The following is a 12,022-nucleotide window of genomic DNA, read 5'->3' on the forward strand; positions in this document are numbered from 1 at the left end:
GGTTCCCCTAAGGGCCCCTCCTGCTTCCCCTGAGGTTGTGTCTGTGCCCGTGTCATTTCCAGGGTTGGGAGGTCCAGCATGGCCCCTGAGCTGGACTCAGGGAATTGTTGTTGCTTCTATGGTGCTTGAAGAAATGTAATGTCAGAGGGAGGCTCATTGATCTCCAAGCAAAAACAGATTTCAGGAAGGGCTTCCTTGACTCTAAGAAAATTGGATAACAACAACTACCATTGATTAACCATTTTGTGCCAGGTCCCGTGAGGTAGTTTTGTTTATTTTTATTACATTTAAAAATCAAGGCACGCGTTCTATTTCAAGACAAAGAAGGAACTGGAGAAAGTGATCAAAAGCGAAATAAGCATAAGGTTATGCAAATTGATCTTTTGTAAAACATGAAGATATTTGGAGACGATGCCATTAATATCTGTTACATGGTAATTTTTAAATGATGTTACGTAGAGCACTTCAGAGCTCCAAAATTGGAATTATATTCACACATATACATATATGTTAAAAGTAACACACACTTATTGCTAAAACCTTAAAAAGTCGAAGGGTATAAACGTAGATATAAAAGCTTCTTCTTCCCCTATGACTACTTTATATTTCTATCGATAGCTCAGTTTACTGTTTTAACTAAAGGGGGTGATACCAGGCATAAGATTCCCTAGCATTTTCCTTATTGACATGACCTAATGGAAGTCTGTGCATGACATTGCTCATACAGCCACCTATACTTTTTAATCCCCTGCACAGTGTTTTATTATATGGCCATGTCATAATTTACCTAACCAATCCCTGTGAAGGCTATATCACCAGGCTTTTGGCTCCCGGTATCAGAATGGGACGCAATCTGGCTTAAACAATAAAGAAATGTGTTAGTCTGTGGAACTGATGTTCATAGAAAGGGCTTCAAATGGGCTCAATCCAGTGGTTGTTGTTATTTCTATCTTTGGCATTTCCTTCTCATGGTCCCTCCTCTGAATGTTGGTTACTTTAGAATGTTGTTCCCCCTCATGGTGGAAGAAATGGCTGTTGTAGCAACGCCAGGCTTTGCAATGTTGTTTCAGGGTCACAGAGGAAGAGAGAGAAGCCCAATATGCCAAGCCAGAGTGGTGTGATGCACGGGACCCTTTGCAGCCCTCCTTAATCTGCTGCAGCATTCAATCTGGAGGACCCATTTTCTTACTGACGTTCTGCTATGTGGAAAGGTTTGGAATAGTTTTCACAATGGCATTCAATAAAGTAAAACAATGAAGGACGGGATTTTGTTATCATTTAAAACATAGCCTGCTCTAAATGGTGCAACTTTTGGTGATTTTCTTTTCTTTATTAAACATTTCTGTAGTTCATGAATTTTTTCAATACATCATTTTTATAACCAGGAAAACAATGCCATTTTGCCATGTATATATATTGGGGGTGACAAAAAATGTGTACAAGTGGACACTTTGGTCAGTGTTGCTCAAGTAGCAGTTCGCCATAATCAGAAGTGTCTGGACACTTATGGCAACCACTTGGAGCACCTCTTGTAATTGCAGAAGTCAAACGTGACTTGTATTCATCTTTTGTTATCAGTATATATTAAACATTACAATTTTAATACAGTTTTCCTTTCTTAAAATGTGTAGACTTTTTTGGGGCATTTTTTGGTGTGTGTGTGTGTGTGTGTGTGTGTGTGTGTGTGTGTAATTTCTGAGTCCTTGATTTCAGGACACCATTGAAATTCACATGCACAACACATGCACACACGTATATTACATGCAACTGGTTTGCAGAAATCACAGAATTCTGAGGTCAGAGCTGGCTATAAAAAGAAAGATTTAATGCAGGTACTTAAATATGATTACTTACTGTTAAACAGTTTGACTTGGATACCTTTTCTTCTTAACAATCTTTTTAGGGCATACACTGTCAGAGTATTCTCTGAAAAGATTGCTAGGAAGGAAAAGTCAGAGTTTGTTGTTTTTGAACTTGATTATCGTTAATTCTCCTTGTCCCCATCTCTGCAGCTCTTTATTTCCCCCTGTCTTGAAGTTCTGGTACCACTCACTTCTGCAAGGTGTCACCTCAGTATGAGTTTGAGCACTTGCTGCTTGACTCGGCCCCCACCCCCAGCCCAACATAGATCCAAAACCTTGGCAGCCACCCAACGTCTGCCTGGAAAGCTGCTGACTGCCAGTGTGACGGGGGCCCCAGGGTTTCCTGGGCTTGTTACCGTCACCAACATTACCATTCTCAATGCCTTCGTTGTAAACATTAGATTCCAGTCTCATCCTTAGTTTCCCCTTTCAGCTGGATTTCTGTACAGATTGTGGAAAGCCTTAGGTTCTTCTTCTGCTTTGGATGTCAGCCATAAAAGCAACCAGGGAACTCTAATTTAGCTGTTTGGATTTGTGTCAAACTGCTTGGCATCAACTGAATGAGTGGACATTCTCTAGGGAAGCAATTCTTTCCCGATTACAAACTTCTGTGGTCCTCTGCCAACGAGGGTTCAGCTGTCATCTAGACATTCTGGTATAAGTCCCCGTTTGCCTGCAGTTTTCCTATGTCTTTCCCAAATGAACTTAGCCAATAGGGTCTGGGGCCTTTGATTCAATCCTCTTTCAGTCTCAGTATGTGTGGTTGTCCTACTATAGGAAAGATACCAATAGGCTCAGGGTGTAAAGTTCCTTTAATGGTAAAGGATATAGAAATTGAAGAAGAAACATCTATAAAGCAGAAACTGACATAGTTGACTTCAAATATGGTTCTCAAATCCTTAATGCACCCAAGGAGGTGTTCAGCTGTGGGTGTGAGTTCAAGGGTAATTGAGGATTCTTCCAGACACGAGAAGCTTTTTGCCATTCACAAAAGGTTATGCCTTCCTGGATCTCCTTCCTCATGACTGTTGGAGACTCACTACCTGCCTACTCACTCACCTAGTGCAAATTTCTGGTGCAAAACCACCCCACACACCCTTGATTATCTCCTTCAGTTCCCAGAAGTGTCCCAAGGAGGCCCAGATGCCAGAGGTTCACATCTTCACAGGGTGTATAAAGGAGATCTTGACAGCTAAGAATGGAAAGATAGGTTAAAGACTTCAGATTTTATTGGGGACACTATCAGGAGCCATTGGAATTTCAACCAGCAAAAGGGTAGCACTCCTGGCTTTAAGAATATCAATCTATTGGCACTATTGGCAACGCTTGACAGAAACTCTCGACCATGTCAGCCATGATCTGTGCCATGAGGATGTGAAGAAATTGGAACCGTCACTCATTGCTGGGAAGAATGTAAAATGGTGCAGCCACTTTGTGAAATTGTTTGGCAATTTTTCAGAGTGTTCAACATGGAGTTACTCTATGACTCAGCAATTCTACTCCCAGATATGTACCCAACATAATTCACAACACAAAAATCTGTTGACCAATTACTCATAATAGCTAAGAAGTAGAAACAACCTACATGTTCATTGACTGATAAATGGAAAAACAAATGTGGTATAACAACACAAAGGAATATTATTTGGCCATGAAAAATAATGAGGTAGTACCAATACATACTAAATCGTGGATGGAGTTTGAAATCATGATGCTAAGTGAAAGAAGCCAGTCATGAAAGTCCATATATTATATAATTCCATGTATGTGAGATGTCTAGAATAAGCAAATCCATAACACAGTTTAGGGATTGCCGGGGGGTGGGGGAAAGAGCACTAGAGAGTGACTGCTAATGAGCATAAGGCTTCTCTTTGGGGTGATAAAAATGTTCTGAAATTAGATGAGGGTGATGGATGTACAACTCTATGAATGTACTAAATAAAACCCACTTTCAATAAGGAGAATTTTATGGTGTGTGAATTACATCTCAATAAAGCTTTATTAAAAATAAGAACATATGAGAGTACCTGTTTCTAAATGCAGAGGTTTTAAGAAATCTCATAGAAATATGCGGAAACCGGCTGTGGTTGGGAGTTGGAACCACACCCAATGACCTATCTGGCACTCTCCCAAGAACCAAAGATAAAATCATTTAATCTGCAACATTCCAGAGCATCTATCAGTCTGGTTCCACAATGGTTTTAGCCAGTGTCCTACCAATAATGAAGTTTTCATAACAGAATAAGAATGAGGATTGAGTTAGACTCATTATACCCAGAGACAGGAAATAACAACTCCTTCCCCATTCTCGGTGCAGGGAAACAGCTCAGGGGCCAGTGAGTAATCCACCTTCCTGCCAAGAAAGAATGCCAGAGATCTTGCTCCCCTGATTAGAAGCCCAGGGTTAATCAGACATGAATGGCAACTTGATTCTCATGTGGAAATCACAGTAGGCATATAGGAGCCCTTGTGTTGCAGGGTACTGTGACCCTGCAGGTGGTAAGGGCCTCAGGTTGCTAGCGCATTTGGGTTCGCTGACCAGGGGCAGTTCCATGGGCCCCTCGCTTGCTTATTTCAGTGTCCAGCCGGTCACTTATTTTTATTAACGACCCATTTGTTGGCAACACGATGGGAATGTGCAAAACAGAAAATACAGTCCCATCTTTAAAGCAGCTAAAATGTGGGTCACAGAATGTTCCAGTTCAGTGCTTCTCAAACCTCAGCCTGTCTCAGCATTATTGGAAGACAGAGATTGCTAGGTTTCACCTCCAGAGTTTCTGAATCAGTAGATGTGGGTCAGCTACCACACCACCTTACCATTCACTCGTATATTTTCTTCTTTTCCTCCTTCATCTTCTCCAAACTTTTCTTTCTTTTTCTTTCTTTCTTTCTTTCTTTCTTTCTTTCTTTCTTTCTTTCTTTCTTTCTTTCTTTCTTTCTTTCTTTCTTTCTTTCTTTCTTTCTTTCTTTCTTTCTTTCTTTCTTCCTTCTCTCTCTCTCTCTCTATCTCTCGCTCTCTCTTTCTGCTTTATAACTTGTCTTTCTTTCCCCATCTTGTATATTGCCTTCATGACATTTTAATCTAATCCTTTAAATGTTATTTCTGGAAAAAGTTTTTTTTCATGATCCATTTTGCTAGAAAACACAAGAGAAGAAAGTATTAATTGTATCTTCTAGAAAATGACTGTCTTGTTTGTTCTGAAGCCAAAGACGTGTAGTGCATCCTGGAATGCTCTGGATCAAAGCACAGTCTTTTCATGTTCAGTCATTGATTTACTTGACTAAATACTTTGGAATCAGAGTAAAGTAAAAGTATTTTCTTGGAAATGGTACCATGAATATTCCACACACTCAGCCCAAGGGAGGTGATAACAAAGGTGCTGGTTTTCCTGCTTTTTTCCTATTTAACTTGCTCCGACAAAAAAAACAGTCTTATCCTTCCTTGTGAAGTTGTGTTAATACTATTTCTCTTTCTCACTCTTTAAATGCTTCAAGCGCACATGCCATCAGTGGGGAAGTCTTCAGAGAGAGCTTTAGTGCTAGGAGATGTAGAAGGTAGTTGTTTTGTCAACGCAAGTGAGAGCTAATAGTCCAGCCTATGAGATTGTCTGGCTGGATACCCTCAGAGACTGTTAGAGTTTTTCAGTGTTTTCTAATAACTAACCATGTAATAAAAATGGAGCTTTGCAAGTAAACAATCTCCTCCCAGGAACTGTAGTCAAGGTGGAGGTTGGACCTGTGCCAGTTTTATGAGAGAACAGGAATGCCAGAAGCATCATAAGGCCCAGCGGAGGCCACCCCATGAGAGTGTAAGGCAGGCATATGACAGCACACAGTGGCAAATGCTGACTGGCTTCTGAGGACATGTAGTCCTGCTCTGAACTCCAAGAAGTTCTGCTACCGCATGAGGAGAGTACGCTTCATGAGCTGACTCATTTCTACACTTTAGAGAACAATTTCATTGAGTGGGTGTTTGGAAAGAAAGTGCAAAATTGGTGTAACTTTCCTATCTGTCAGCTGCTGACTTGTACTGATGGTGCCTAGAATGGAATATGTATATTTTTTCTTTGGAGTAGCCACTTTCTCCCCAGATGGATGCTTGTTCCCCGGAGTTCTGGGGTATACCTGGATTGTGTGATATCATCTCATTGTGTATAATCCTACTGGTTCTTTTTTTTTTTTTTTTAATACAATAATTCCTATTTTAAATAAAATATTCCTTTTTTTAAGTAAAATAGTTCAGACGGTTGGAATGTCTGAGCAGTCAAGAGTAACCCTGAACTAGCCTTGACACAAGCAGATATGGGCTCTTCCATTTTGGGCTATTCTGATCTAAAGTCTGATGGAAGTATCAGAACAGTTCAATAGATCTGAACATGGCTGACGAGTCATGTAAGCATTTTTCTCAAGTACCTAAAAGTATAATTGCTAGTTATTTAAAGCAACTGCAAGGTAGCCTGGTGCTTTGTAAAAATGGAAAAAATCAATATATACTTTAATTAAATATTAATATTTGTCCTATCTTTGCTACTTAGCTCTGTGGCCTTGGCCAAAGACTACTCGAGGCTCTGACTCTCAGTTTCCTTGTCGGCAAAACTGAGATTTAACAGCTGTTAACCTGAGGCTCAAATGAGAAAAGTCAGGTAAGAACCCTGAGCTGGAAATCCCATTGAAATGAAGCCTGATTAAATTAAACAGAGCCCATTGATGTTACCGAAAATGAACTTAGCATGGACAACTCAATGAATTTTCACAAAATCAAGTTTTGTGACTATCCAGTATACAGCTTATGGACACTTGGGTTGTTTCTAGTTTTTGGCTATTATGTATAGAGCTGCTATGACTATTCTGTGTTTTGGCAAATATTTCTATACTTTTTCAGTGGTCATATCCTGGGAATAAAATACTCGGGGTATTAGGATATGCATATGTTCCAGAGTGTTAAGACACTGCTACATAGTTTCTCAAAGTGGTTTTGCTCATATGTACTCTCAGCAGGAATGCTGGAGTTCCAGTTGCTTGAAATCTTTACCAACATTTGGTATTTTCTCTCTTTTTTTGTCATTCTGGTAGGTGTGTCCTGGTATCTCACTGTGGCTTTAGTTGCATCTTCCCGATGGCTAATGAAGTTGAACACTTTCAAAAATTTACTGGCCATTTAAATATTCTCTTCTGTTAAGTGTCTGTTTACTTTTTTGTTCATATTTCTGTTGAGTCATTTGTATTTTTCTTATTGACTTGTAGGAGTTTTTAATATATTCTAAATAAGAATACTTCATCTGATAGATCTTTTGCAAATAACTTAAATAACTTATTCAGCTCTGTGGATTTCTTTTTCACTCTCTTAATGGTGTATTTGGATGAACAGATCATGATAGATCAATACATATATTTTTTATGGTTAGAATATTTTCTGTTTCTTTTAATCTTTGCTTGCTCCAAAGTCATGAAGATTTTCTTCTATGTTTTGGTTAAAAGGCTTTATTGTTTTACCTTTTACAGTTTGATCAGCAGTCCATCTACCATCGATTTTTGCGTGTGGTGTTAGGTTCAAGGCCCAATTTTAATCTTTTCATTTAACTCTTGAAATGATTCATCTATAGAAATGAACACCATTTTCTGACTTCATTGCGATATCATATCTGACATAATTCAAATAACTGTATATGGAAGAGTCTCTTTCTGGACTATTTATTCTGTTGCATTGGTCAGTTTATCTATCCTTGCACTGATTCTATGCTGTCTTAATTACTATAGTATTAAAATAAGACTTCATATCTTGTGGGTAAGTCCTCCAGCTTTATTCTTCTTCAAGAATGCCATCGCTACCCTTAATAGTTTATATTTCCACTTGAATTTTAGAATCATCTGTCAATTCCTAAAAAAAACTATAGTTGGGATTGCATTGAATTTATAAATCAATTTGGGAAGAACTGACATATTTACAACATTGAGTCTTTCAATTATTGAACCTAGTATAACATAGTATATATCTTCACTTATATATGTACTCTTGGCAATTTTTGTGATTTCTCAATGTAGAGAACTTGCACATTTATTATAGTTGCTTTTAGGCAAGTGTTATTTTTAATGAGATTATACATGATGTCATTTTAAATTTTTATTTATTACTTATTTGTTGATAGACATAAAATTGATTTTTATATTGACCTTTCATCCAGTAACCTTGCTAAGTTCACTTACTGATTCTATTACTTTGTGCTTTTAAATATTCTAGGCATAAAATAATGTTACCTGAAAATAATGGCATTTATTTCTGGTTTGGTTTTGATGGGTTTAGAATTCTTAGTGGACGGTTTAGTTTTTAGTTAAAACTTAGAACACGTTGTTCCAATGTCCTCTGGCCTTCATACTTCCTGATGAGAAGTCAGTTGTTAATCACATCATTGGTCTTCCTGTATGTAATGTGTCATATTTCTCTGGCTGACTTCAAGATTTTCTCTTTATTATTGATTTTTAGTTAGTTGACTCTGATGTATGTGAATATGGTTTTCTTTGTGATTATTCTGTGTTGAGTTGTTGAGCTTGTTGGATTAGTAAATTAATATTTTTCACTAAGTTTGAGAATTTGTTGGCCATTATTTCTCCAAATATTTTTCTACCTCTTTCCTCCTTCCTATCCTGGGATTTTAATTACACATATGTTGGCAGTTTGATATTATCTGATGGGTCTCTAGGATTTTGTTCATTTATCTACAATCTTTTTTCGCTATGTTGTTATTCCAATTGTAGAATTTCTGTTAGCTTATTTATTTAATTCTTTTACTGGGGAATATTGGGGAACAGTGTGCTTCTCCAGGGCCCATCAGCTCCAAGTTGTTGTCCCTCAATCTAGCTGTGGAGGGCACAGCTCAGCCCCAAGTCCTGTTGTCATTTTCAATCTTAGTTGCAGGGGGCACAACCCACCATCCCATGGGCGAATTGAACAAACAACCTTGTTGTTGAGAGCTCGTGCTCTAACCAGCTGAGCCATCCAGCTGCCCTCCAACAGCTCAGCAGCAACTTGTTGCCACCAATCTAATTGTGGAGGGCACAGCTCACTGGCCCATGTGGGAATCAAACCAGCAATCCTGTTGTTCAGAGCTCACGCTCTAACCAACTGAGCCATCCAGCCACCCACTGTTAGCTTATTTTAAAACTCACTGATTCTTTCTTCTCCCATCACATTCTTTCTTCTGCTCTGAGGGCAACCTGAAAAGATTGAAAATTTCAGCTGTTCTTATCACCTGTTTTTAAACTTTTCATAGCTTCTGCTTTTTGTTAAGATTTCATATCTATTTACTCATCAATAACTTAAAAAAATTTTGAACATATTGTCTTTATTTTTTTGAACATGTTTAAAATAGTTTCTTGTATTTCTGTTATATCCAACATCTGGACCTACGCTTGAAGAATGTATTTGCAGAGTGCAGAATTCTAGTTTTATAATTATTATCCTTTAACACTTTAAATATATTACTTTGTTACTTTCTAGTTTTTACCTATCATACCAAGACAGCTGTAAGTTTTGCTTTGAGGGTCATGTCTTTTTTCCCTGGCTGCCTAAACATTTTCTTTTGTCTTTATGGGTCTAGGTGTAGTTGTCTTTGATTTGTCCTTTCTAAAAAATATTTGATCATCCACGGTCCCCTCTTCTTTACCACCACCACCATCAACACATACCATGAGGAGTTTTGGCCACAGAAATCTAAATTCCTACAAAGGTTCTACTTTGAGGTAGTCAATAACAAGCTAGTCCATTAGATCACATATTATTTTCCCATCAATTTGGATCTTGGTATATGGTTCATCAGTTTTGGAAAAATTTGTATCATTACTTCATCAAATATTGCTTCTGACTTGCTCCTTCTTTCCTTTCCTTCTAAGTTTAATTATACATATGTGTATGTTAGATTTTTTGAGTATGTCTAACATGTCTCTTATGTGCTTTTTAAATTATCCTTTTTTCTTATGCATTAGTTTAGATATTTTCTGTTAAATTGTCTCTCAATTCATCAACCCTATGCTCTGCAGTGTTTAATTGGTTGTTAACCCATCAACTGAATTTTTATTTCAAATATTACAGTTTTTAGTTATAGATTGTCTATTAGATGACCTTTGAATGATTCCCCTTCTTTGTTGATATTCGTCAGCATTTTAGTTATTTAGCTCAGGTTTTTATCCATCTTCTTGAATGTATTAATCATAGTTATTTTACAGTCCTCATCTGCTAGCCGTAATTTCTCAATTACATGTGAGTTGATTCTGTTGCCTTTTTTCTTTTGATTATCGATCGTCTTTTCTTGCCTCATCAGTAAGTTTTTAATTTTGTCAGGCAATGTGCATAAGAGGACCATAGATGCTTCAATAATGTTATTATTTATCAGAGAGAGTTCCTTTTTTTCTGTCAGGCAGATGAAATGAGGTGTTCATAAAGTCAATCCAACCAGGACTTATAGTTTTAGAAGGACACATTACACCCTGCTCTACCCCTGTGTCCTGGTTGAAGCTTTTCCGGGCTTTTAATAGAAAGAGCTTTGAGAGTCTCTGTTTCCTTAATCCTGAAAAATCGGTAGAGATCCAGATATGTTTTCCAGAGATCCATAGCCCACCCTCCAATGTTCAGTCCTATATAGATTAAAAATCTGGCAAATGTCTTGAGGGAAAAACAGATTATGTGCTTGAGGCATTTCTTCTTCTTCTAGGATGTTTTGAATTGTAAATAGTTCAAGACGTCAGGAGATTTTACTCTGCATTTCAAAGGCTTTCAGCCTCCTTCCCCAGCTACTTCTACCCAGGCCTCAGCAAACGTCTGTTTTGTAAACTAGTTATGTGTTTGTGATCCCTCAAGTTTCTAAGCTGTCAGAGTAGTCCCACACAACAAACAACAGGTTTGCTGGTTTCTCTTTTTCCCACCAGGGTCCTCTCCTTGGGCCAAGCTGAACTCCAGTTTGTAGCCGGAACTGGTAAATGTCTTCACAGAAAAAAATTCCTGGCAATGAACAACTAATTGTTCTCATTGTTATCTTTTCTCTGAAAAATGTTTTCCTACTCCATACTGCTTTCAGAGCTGTCTGATGCTTTCAAAAGTACAGCATCTTAAATTTATGCATACGGATTTGTCCAATTATCCTGGCAAGATCTACTGTTTCTTTTATCTAGTTACATCCTTCTTAATAGCAGAAATTCTTGACAATCTTATCTTGACATTCATTTTCCAACTGATTATATAAACTCCTGTTTCTCAGCGTTCTTCAAACCAACTTTTTCTGGGTCTTCTTTACTCATTTCCTCATTCATGGGTTAAATGGCATTTTGGCCTGTGCCAAAAATAACATTAAAAAATTCTACTTTACACACCCCATATGAACTTAGAGAACAGAGCACAAAGAAGTATGTTTGCGATATTTGTTCCTCTAGAAAGTGGAGCTCTTGTTTATTAGATCTGCAATTTTTTTTAAATCCATAGAACGGTGGTGGATGAGAGGGCGGCAAGAAGAGGCTGGAGTCAACGCTGAATCCTGAGAATGCGGGTGGAGTGGCATCCAAGGCAAGATGTTTTCCCACCCTGCAGTTTAAGGACTAGGAATTATATTTTTTCCTGGCAAAGAGTAGAGTACCTTATCATTAGGAATTTATTCAGGAGTAAGTGAAATTCTTCTCAGATGTGCTTAGAAAACCTAGAAGCTAGAGAACTTTACACCTAAACCAAAGTGACATATAGATATCACTCTAGGATCCATCTTAGAATGCAAGCATTTTGGAATGAGAGGCTGACTATTCATTAGTTTTCACCTTTTGCTCACTAAGAAGTTGAAGAGAAAATTACCTCTGGTGGGAGGGACTTGTCTGCAATTCAAGTAACAATGTAGAAACTTTGTGGGGATTTAAGTTCTTGTGGCTCAAACTTCCCAAGTGGTTAAAGGCAGTGAAGAAGGGAAGGAGCAAGTAGAAGATCAAATGAAAAATCAAAACAAAAAATAGAGCAGTCATTTTAAGAGACAGAGCAGAATACACCACTAATCTAAATCGTCTTATTGAGAAAGCTCACAAAACCCTGTAAAACCCTTGTGGAAAAAAATACCACTGAATAAAAGAAACAAACACCCTTGTGGAAGATAATGTATGCTGTATGACTAGAGCAGCTGATGAAATAGGCC

This window comes from Rhinolophus sinicus, linkage group LG05 (genome assembly GCF_036562045.2).
Source record: "Rhinolophus sinicus isolate RSC01 linkage group LG05, ASM3656204v1, whole genome shotgun sequence".
In the NCBI taxonomy this organism is placed as follows: Eukaryota; Metazoa; Chordata; class Mammalia; order Chiroptera; family Rhinolophidae; genus Rhinolophus; species Rhinolophus sinicus.